This window comes from Anarhichas minor, unplaced genomic scaffold (genome assembly GCF_050575085.1).
Source record: "Anarhichas minor isolate MPS153535 unplaced genomic scaffold, ASM5057508v1 ptg000015l, whole genome shotgun sequence".
NCBI lineage: Eukaryota > Metazoa > Chordata > Actinopteri > Perciformes > Anarhichadidae > Anarhichas > Anarhichas minor.
Genome location: NW_027466461.1, coordinates 515001 through 525509, shown reverse-complemented (window position 1 = coordinate 525509; position 10509 = coordinate 515001).

Below are 10509 nucleotides of genomic sequence, written 5' to 3'. Positions count from 1 at the left end.
TGTGCACTCCTGGCATGCCTTCGCGCCCGTGTGCGAAGTTTGGTGGCTTTAGCGGCTTCCTCTGGTTATGGCTGTCATTGATACCCATTGCTTTGGGCTGGTGGCCTTGTGCCGGCCAGGGTTGGTCAGGTACCCATGACGACACATTTTGAAAGTTGGCGCTAGAGTCCCGAAAGTTCGTTTGTGCACTCCTGGCATGCCTTCGCACCCGTTTTCAAAGTTTGGTGGCTTTAGCGGCTTCCTCTGTTGATGGCTGTCATTGACACCCATTGCTTTGGGCTGGCGGCCTCGGGCCGGCCAGGTTGGTCAGGTACCCATGACGACACATTTTGAAAGTTGGCGCTAGAGTCCCGAAAGTCCGTTTGTGCACTCCTGGCATGCCTTCGCGCCCGTTTTCGAAGTTTGGTGGCTTTAGCAGCTTCCTCTGTTTATGGCTGTCATTGACACCCATTGCTTTGGGCTGGCGGCCTCGGGCCGGCCAGGTTGGTCAGGTAACCATGACGACACATTTTGAAAGTTGGCGCTGGAGTCCCGAAAGTCCGTTTGTGCACTCCTGGCATGCCTTCGCACCCGTTTCCGAAGTTTGGTGGCTTTAGCGGCTTCCTCTGTTTATGGCTGTCATTGACACCCATTGCTTTGGGCTGGCGGCCTCGGGCCGGCCAGGTACCCATGACGACACATTTTGAAAGTTGGCGCTGGAGTCCCGAAAGTCCATGTGTGCACTCCTGGCATGCCTTCGCGCCCGTGTGCGAAGTTTGGTGGCTTTAGCGGCTTCCTCTGTTCATGGCTGTCATTGATACCCATTCCTTTGGGCTGGTGGCCTCGTGCCGGCCAGGGTTGATCAGGTACCCATGACGACACATTTTGAAAGTTGGCGCTAGAGTCCCGAAAGTCCGTTTGTGCACTCCTGGCATGCCTTCGCGCCCGTTTTCAAAGTTTGGTGGCTTTAGCGGCTTCCTCTGTTTATGGCTGTCATTGACACCCATTGCTTTGGGCTGGCGGCCTCGGGCCGGCCAGGTTGGTCAGGTAACCATGACGACACATTTTGAAAGTTGGCGCTGGAGTCCCGAAAGTCCGTGTCTGCACTCCTGGCATGCCTTCGCGCCCGTGTGCGAAGTTTGGTGGCTTTAGCGGCTTCCTCTGTTCATGGCTGTCATTGATACCCATTCCTTTGGGCTGGTGGCCTCGTGCCGGCCAGGGTTGATCAGGTACCCATGACGACACATTTTGAAAGTTGGCGCTAGAGTCCCGAAAGTCCGTTTGTGCACTCCTGGCATGCCTTCGCGCCCGTTTTCAAAGTTTGGTGGCTTTAGCGGCTTCCTCTGTTTATGGCTGTCATTGACACCCATTGCTTTGGGCTGGCGGCCTCGGGCCGGCCAGGTTGGTCAGGTAACCATGACGACACATTTTGAAAGTTGGCGCTGGAGTCCCGAAAGTCCGTGTCTGCACTCCTGGCATGCCTTCGCGCCCGTGTGCGAAGTTTGGTGGCTTTAGCGGCTTCCTCTGTTTATGGCTGTCATTGACACCCATTGCTTTGGGCTGGCGGCCTCGGGCCGGCCAGGTTGGTCAGGTACCCATGACGACACATTTTGAAAGTTGGTGCTAGAGTCCCGAAAGTCCGTTTGTGGACTCCTGGCATGACTTTGCGCCCGTTTTAGAAGTTTGGTGGCTTTAGCGGCTTCCTCTGTTCATGGCTGTCATTGATACCCATTCCTTTGGGCTGGTGGCCTCGTGCCGGCCAGGGTTGATCAGGTACTCATGACGACACATTTTGAAAGTTGGCGCTAGAGTCCCGAAAGTCCGTTTGTGCACTCCTGGCATGCCTTCGCGCCCGTTTTCAAAGTTTGGTGGCTTTATCGGCTTCCTCTGTTTATGGCTGTCATTGACACCCATTGCTTTGGGCTGGCGGCCTCGGGCAGGCCAGGGTTGGTCAGGTAACCATGACGACACATTTTGAAAGTAGGCGCTGGAGTCCCGAAAGTCCGTGTGTGGACTCCTGGCATGCCTTCATGACATTGTGCGAAGTTTGGTGGCTTTAGCGGCTTCCTCTGGTTATGGCTGTCATTGACACCCATTGCTTTGGGCTGGTGGCCTCAGGCCAGCCAGGGTTGGTCAGGTACCCATGACGACACATTTTGAAAGTTGGCGCTAGAGTCCCGAAAGTCCGTTTGTGCACTCCTGGCATGCCTTCGCGCCCGTTTTCGAAGTTTGGTGGCTTTATCGGCTTCCTCTGTTTATGGCTGTCATTGACACCCATTGCTTTGGGCTGGCGGCCTCGGGCAGGCCAGGGTTGGTCAGGTAACCATGACGACACATTTTGAAAGTAGGCGCTGGAGTCCCGAAAGTCCGTGTGTGGACTCCTGGCATGCCTTCATGACATTGTGCGAAATTTGGTGGCTTTAGCGGCTTCCTCTGGTTATGGCTGTCATTGACACCCATTGCTTTGGGCTGGTGGCCTCAGGCCAGCCAGGGTTGGTCAGGTACCCATGACGACACATTTTGAAAGTTGGCGCTAGAGTCCCGAAAGTCCGTTTGTGCACTCCTGGCATGCCTTCGCGCCCGTTTTCGAAGTTTGGTGGCTTTATCGGCTTCCTCTGTTTATGGCTGTCATTGACACCCATTGCTTTGGGCTGGCGGCCTCGGGCAGGCCAGGGTTGGTCAGGTAACCATGACGACACATTTTGAAAGTAGGCGCTGGAGTCCCAAAAGTCCGTGTGTGGACTCCTGGCATGCCTTCATGACATTGTGCGAAGTTTGGTGGCTTTAGCGGCTTCCTCTGGTTATGGCTGTCATTGACACCCATTGCTTTGGGCTGGTGGCCTCAGGCCAGCCAGGGTTGGTCAGGTACCCATGACGACACATTTTGAAAGTTGGCGCTAGAGTCCCGAAAGTCCGTTTGTGCACTCCTGGCATGCCTTCGCACCCGTTTTCGAAGTTTGGTGGCTTTATCGGCTTCCTCTGTTTATGGCTGTCATTGACACCCATTGCTTTGGGCTGGCGGCCTCGGGCAGGCCAGGGTTGGTCAGGTACCCATGACGACACATTTTGAAAGTTGGCGCTGGAGTCCCGAAAGTCCGTGTGTGCACTCCTGGCATGCCTTCATGACATTGTGCGAAGTTTGGTGGCTTTAGCGGCTTCGTCTGTTTATGGCTGTCATTGATACCCATTGCTTTGGGCTGGTGGCCTCGTGCCGGCCAGGGTTGGTCAGGTACCCATGACGACACATTTTGAAAGTTGGCGCTAGAGTCCCGAAAGTCCGTTTGTGCACTCCTGGCATGCCTTCGCACCCGTTTTCGAAGTTTGGTGGCTTTAGCGGCTTCGTCTGTTTATGGCTGTCATTGATACCCATTGCTTTGGGCTGGTGGCCTCGTGCCGGCCAGGGTTGGTCAGGTACCCATGACGACACATTTTGAAAGTTGGCGCTGGAGTCCCGAAAGTCCGTGTGTGCACTCCTGGCATGCCTTCATGACATTGTGCGAAGTTTGGTGGCTTTAGCGGCTTCCTCTGGTTATGGCTGTCATTGACACCCATTGCTTTGGGCTGGCGGCCTCGGCCCGGCCAGGGTTGGTCAGGTAACCATGACGACACATTTTGAAAGTTGGCGCTAGAGTCCCGAAAGTCCGTTTGTGCACTCCTGGCATGCCTTCGCGCCCGTTTTCGAAGTTTGGTGGCTTTAGCGGCTTCCTCTGTTTATGGCTGTCATTGATACCCATTGCTTTGGGCTGGTGGCCTCGTGCCGGCCAGGGTTGGTCAGGTACCCATGACGACACATTTTGAAAGTTGGCGCTGGAGTCCCGAAAGTCCGTGTGTGCACTCCTGGCATGCCTTCATGACATTGTGCGAAGTTTGGTGGCTTTAGCGGCTTCCTCTGGTTATGGCTGTCATTGACACCCATTGCTTTGGGCTGGCGGCCTCGGCCCGGCCAGGGTTGGTCAGGTAACCATGACGACACATTTTGAAATTAGGCGCTAGAGTCCCGAAAGTCCGTTTGTGCACTCCTGGCATGCCTTCGCGCCCGTTTTCGAAGTTTGGTGGCTTTAGCGGCTTCCTCTGTTTATGGCTGTCATTGACACCCATTGCTTTGGGCTGGCGGCCTCGGGCCGGCCAGGTTGGTCAGGTACCCATGACGACACATTTTGAAAGTTGGCGCTAGAGTCCCGAAAGTCCGTGTGTGCACTCCTGGCATGCCTTCGCGCCCGTGTGCGAAGTTTGGTGGCTTTAGCGGCTTCCTCTGTTCATGGCTGTCATTGACACCCATTGCTTTGGGCTGGCGGCCTCGGGCCGGCCAGGTTGGTCAGGTACCCATGACGACACATTTTGAAAGTTGGCGCTAGAGTCCCGAAAGTCCGTTTGTGCACTCCTGGCATGCCTTCGCGCCCGTTTTCAAAGTTTGGTGGCTTTAGCAGCTTCCTCTGTTTATGGCTGTCATTGACACCCATTGCTTTGGGCTGGCGGCCTCGGGCCGGCCAGGTTGGTCAGGTAACCATGACGACACATTTTGAAAGTTGGCGCTGGAGTCCCGAAAGTCCGTTTGTGCACTCCTGGCATGACGTCGCGCCCGTTTCCGAAGTTTGGTGGCTTTAGCGGCTTCCTCTGTTTATGGCTGTCATTGATACCCATTGCTTTGGGCTGGTGGCCTCGTGCAGGCCAGGGTTGGTCAGGTACCCATGACGACACATTTTGAAAGTTGGCGCTAGAGTCCCGAAAGTCCGTTTGTGCACTCCTGGCATGCCTTCGCGCCCGTTTTCGAAGTTTGGTGGCTTTAGCGGCTTCCTCTGTTTATGGCTGTCATTGACACCCATTGCTTTGGGCTGGCGGCCTCGGGCCGGCCAGGTACCCATGACGACACATTTTGAAAGTTGGCGCTGGAGTCCCGAAAGTCCATGTGTGCACTCCTGGCATGCCTTCGCGCCCGTGTGCGAAGTTTGGTGGCTTTAGCGGCTTCCTCTGTTCATGGCTGTCATTGATACCCATTCCTTTGGGCTGGTGGCCTCGTGCCGGCCAGGGTTGATCAGGTACCCATGACGACACATTTTGAAAGTTGGCGCTAGAGTCCCGAAAGTCCGTTTGTGCACTCCTGGCATGCCTTCGCGCCCGTTTTCAAAGTTTGGTGGCTTTAGCGGCTTCCTCTGTTTATGGCTGTCATTGACACCCATTGCTTTGGGCTGGCGGCCTCGGGCCGGCCAGGTTGGTCAGGTACCCATGACGACACATTTTGAAAGTTGGCGCTAGAGTCCCGAAAGTCCGTGTGTGCACTCCTGGCATGCCTTCGCGCCCGTGTGCGAAGTTTGGTGGCTTTAGCGGCTTCCTCTGTTCATGGCTGTCATTGACACCCATTGCTTTGGGCTGGCGGCCTCGGGCCGGCCAGGTTGGTCAGGTACCCATGACGACACATTTTGAAAGTTGGCGCTAGAGTCCCGAAAGTCCGTTTGTGCACTCCTGGCATGACGTCGCGCCCGTTTCCGAAGTTTGGTGGCTTTAGCGGCTTCCTCTGTTTATGGCTGTCATTGATACCCATTGCTTTGGGCTGGTGGCCTCGTGCAGGCCAGGGTTGGTCAGGTACCCATGACGACACTTTTTGAAAGTTGGCGCTAGAGTCCCGAAAGTCCGTTTGTGCACTCCTGGCATGCCTTCGCGCCCGTTTTCGAAGTTTGGTGGCTTTAGCGGCTTCCTCTGTTTATGGCTGTCATTGACACCCATTGCTTTGGGCTGGCGGCCTCGGGCCGGCCAGGTACCCATGACGACACATTTTGAAAGTTGGCGCTGGAGTCCCGAAAGTCCATGTGTGCACTCCTGGCATGCCTTCGCGCCCGTGTGCGAAGTTTGGTGGCTTTAGCGGCTTCCTCTGTTCATGGCTGTCATTGATACCCATTCCTTTGGGCTGGTGGCCTCGTGCCGGCCAGGGTTGATCAGGTACCCATGACGACACATTTTGAAAGTTGGCGCTAGAGTCCCGAAAGTCCGTTTGTGCACTCCTGGCATGCCTTCGCGCCCGTTTTCAAAGTTTGGTGGCTTTAGCGGCTTCCTCTGTTTATGGCTGTCATTGACACCCATTGCTTTGGGCTGGCGGCCTCGGGCCGGCCAGGTTGGTCAGGTAACCATGACGACACATTTTGAAAGTTGGCGCTGGAGTCCCGAAAGTCCGTTTGTGCACGGTAAAAAGGGAAAAGAGAATCAAACAATATATCAATATTTTCTTATTTTTGGAATGTTAATTAATGAACTGGTTTAGGTTCGTTAACGTTTTAAAATTGACCTACTGTTGTAGGTTTTAAAGAACTATGTGTTGGAGACAAACTTGCTTACGGCCACACCCCCCTGATCACTTCAGAGCAGAGTTGGTGTGAGGACAGAGAGGTGTAACGGATTGCAGGAGCTGTATACCACCCTTTTGTTTTTTTGATTTCACGGAACATTTTAACCTGTTCTAATTACTTGTTTGGAGGCGATCACTTTCACCCCTAACATCCTTTGATGTTAGGGGGGGATTGCTTTTCTGTGGAGCTCTTTTGGACTAACTAAAATGGCTGACGACAGCAGGGAGACTCCAAACAAAGAGGGGCCATGCGGCCATGAAAATGAGGAAGAAGAAAGTGGCAGCAAGAAGTACTGCAGAAGTTTGACAGTGATGGTGGTGGTGGAAGGAAGGGAGGAGATTTCAACCATGGATGTCCTTAGGGCAATTAAAAAAGAATGTGGAATTGTGGTTGGGTGCAGAGTGCGAGGACCGAACAAGCTGGAGGTGACTATGGAGACAGAGCAGGGGAAAAGGAGGGTCCTGGACGGTATCAAATATGGGAATGCCACCATAATGGGACGGGAGATGAACAGCGACGAGATGGTCGTCTCTTTTTTACATTTGCCGGTGTACATAACGGATGACCAGATCCATAACCGCCTGAAAGAGTGGGGAGTTGGAGTGGCATCTGCTATTAAGAGGAGGATGTGGCCAGGGACGGATGTGGCGGATGGGACTCGGTACCTAAAAGTGCAATTTGCTGACGAGGTGAGATCTCTCCCATATTCTACACGCTTTCAGACCGTGGAGGGATTCGAACATTTTAGGGTTATCCATGATAGGCAGGAGAGAATATGCAGGCTGTGTCTGAAGCCTGGGCATATTTTCCGTGATTGCCCGGATTTCAAATGCTACAAGTGTGGCGGAAGAGGACACTATGCCCGTGAGTGTGGGAGAGAAGAAGAGGATGAGTTTGATAACAGGAGAGCAGAGGCATCGGAGGAAGAAGAAGGACATGGTGGTGGGAGTGGATGGGAGAGTGCGGAGGTGCAGGTTGTGACGCAGACTGAGGAGAAGAGCCAGCCGGCAAGTGCCTCCAGAGAGATGGCGGGGGAGAACCTGGAGGAGGAGTCAGAGGAGAGACGGAGGGAAGGTGAGAAGGAGACTACGGTGCCGAAGTCTGGCAAGATAATTGGAGGAGCCCAGCCCAAGGGAGCATCTGAGTCGAAGAGGGGAGCACCTGAAAAGTCGGGAGAAATGGAGGGAGGTCAAGGTGGGAGATGTGCACAGGACAAGGGGGAGGAGATGGTTGTGGAAGGACAGGTGGGAGAGAAAAGAAAGGCAGAGGCATTAAGGAATGGAAAATCCAGTGAAGAAAGGAGGAAGAAGGTGTGAAGCGGGTAAGGTTAGCATGTTGTCTTTGTATGTTGTTTGGTTTTGTCTCATGGTCACCGTCTTATCATTTAATGTAAACGGGTTAAGAGATATGGGGAAATTGAATAACATTTTGAAATTGTATGAATCTGATTTTATGTGTATACAGGAAACAAACTGGGATGATGGGATTGTAGAAAAGGTGAAGAAGAGGTGGAAGGGGGGGTTGTATTACAGTAATGGAGCAGTAAACGCAAGGGGGGTAGCAATTCTTGTGAATATGAATATAGTTCATAACGTAGTGCAGGTGTATAAGGATAGTAGAGGGAGGCTAGTAAGTATAGAGTTTGATTATGTTGATAGGAGGTTTAGGTTAGTGAATGTATATATGCCTGTCGTCGAGGGGGAGAAAAGGCAGGTTATTGTTGAATTGAAGCCGCTGTGTACTCCCGACTGCATAGTGACAGGTGATTTCAACATCAAATTAAGTAGGTTAGATGTGGGGAAAGATGGAGTGTTTAGGGTGGAGAAATCCAGGAAAATGTTAGTGGAGATGATAGAGGAAGGGAAATTAGTAGATGTGTGGAGGTATTATAATTTGGATAGGAGGGAGTACTCAAGAAGGCAGGTAAGGGAGGGGCAATTGAAGCAGTCTAGGATAGATTTTGTGTTGGTAAAAGAGGATATTATGAGATTTATAGATGATACTAGGTATAAGTTTAATACGCTAAGTGACCATGCTGCTTTATTGTTCAAGATTAGAGGGAGGAGAGGAGAGGGAGGAGGGGGACAGTGGATAATGAATGATAGTTTTTTGGAGGATAAGGAATATCGTAGGCAAGTGAGGAGGTTATTAATGGAGAGACTTGACTATATAAACAGTATTGAAGAAGATAGTATAGATGTGGGGGAATGGTGGGAAACAATAAAGGGAGAGGTTAAGATTTTGAGTATAAGATATTCTAGGAAAAGGAACAGGCAACGGAGGGAGAAAGAAAGGGTGCTTCGGGAGGAATTGAATAGGGAACTGAGTAGAGCTGAGGATGAGCCAGGGTACAATATAGAGGGGTTTTTGAGGGTCAGGGCACAATTGGCAAAGTTCGAGAGGGATAAATGTAGGGGAGCAATTTTAAGGAGTAAGGCAAAATACACGTTAGAAGGAGAGCGATGCACGGCATTCTTTCTAGGGCAGGAAAAGAGGAAGCAAAGTAGGACATATATATCAGAGTTAGTGGATGGTGAAGGGAAGACAGTCACGGACTATGTGGAGGTGTTGGAGACAGTGTCACAATATTTTACAGAATTATTTAAGAAAGGTGAGGTAGATGAGGGGGCCATGAATGAAGTGTTGGAGAATATCGATAAAAGGATAGGATTTGAGGATAGAGAGATGTGTGAGGGGGATATAGCGGAGTGTGAGATACAGGGGGCGATAGAGGGACTGCAAGCTGGGAAGAGTCCAGGGAGTGATGGGTTAGGAGGGAGGTTTTACAAAGAGTATAGGGATTTATTAGGGCCAATATTATTGAAAGTTTATAGACATATAGAGAGAGGCAAGAGATTGCCAAGGACTATGGGATTAGGGGTGGTAACCTTGATTTATAAGAACAAAGGGAGCAAATCAGATTTAGAAAACTACAGGCCGATAAGTGTATTAAATAATGATTATAAAATTTTGACTAAGGTTTTAGCGAATAGGATAAAGAATGTGATTGGTGGAATTATAGACATATCACAAAGCTATAATATACCGGGGAGGGATATAGCTGACAATATTAGTACTATAAGGGAGGTGATCAAGTATATGAAGCATGATGGGAGGGGGGGGGGTAGTGTTAAGTTTAGATTTAAGTAAGGCTTTCGATAGGGTGGAACACAGGTTTTTATTTAAGATATTAAAGGGATTTGGTTTTGGGGAGCGGATGGTTGGATGGATTAAGTGTATATATGGGGAAGCCAGGAGCTGTGTGAAAATAAATGGGGTTTTAACAGACAGCTTCAGGTTAGAGAGGTCAGTGAGGCAGGGGTGCCCCCTAAGTCCAATATTATATGCCTTATCAGTAGAACCAATGGCGAGTATGATCAGGAATAACATGGGGGTAAAGGGAATAGAGCTAGAGCCGGGGCAGACTGTCAAGATAAGTAGTTATGCAGATGACACAACCATTATGGTGAGGGATAAAGAGAGTATAGAGAAGGCTTTGGAGTTAATGGATGTATATGGGAAGGCAGCGGGGGCTAAGGTAAACGTAGGGAAGTCAGAGGTTATGTATATAGGGGATGTAGAGAGAAGTGAGTTAGGGTTTAAGGTTAGAGAGGATTGTATAAAGATGTTAGGGGTGTATTTAGGGGTAAGGGAGGTGGTGGGGAGAGATTTGACATGGACAGGGGTTTTGAACAAAATGAAAAGCGTGTGCAGGTTATGGAGGAATAGAGGGTTAAAGCTGAAGGGCAAAGTAGTGGTCATAAATTCTCTAGTGTTGTCAGTGTGTGTGTATGTGCTAAGAGTACTGGATATGCCAGAATGGGTTAAAAAAGATATGCAGAAAATAATAGTGGATTTCCTGTGGGAAGGGAAAGGGGTGAGGATTGCATATAAAACCTTGATTGGGAAAATGAAACAGGGAGGTTTAAAACTGACAGATCTGGGAGTTAGGCAGAATGCTATAAGAATAAAAACTGTCATTAAATATCTTTTTGGAGAAGGTGAACATGGTTGGAAAATAATTTTTAGACAGCAGTTGCAAAAGGTTGGGAGGATGGGGGACAGCTTTTTCCTAATGAAGAGCAAAATAACAATGACCCTGGGGATGTCAGAGGTGTTTAAAGAGGCATTAGAAGCATGGGGTAACTTCATTGAAAATATAAATTACGAGTGTGAAGAATTAAAGGATATT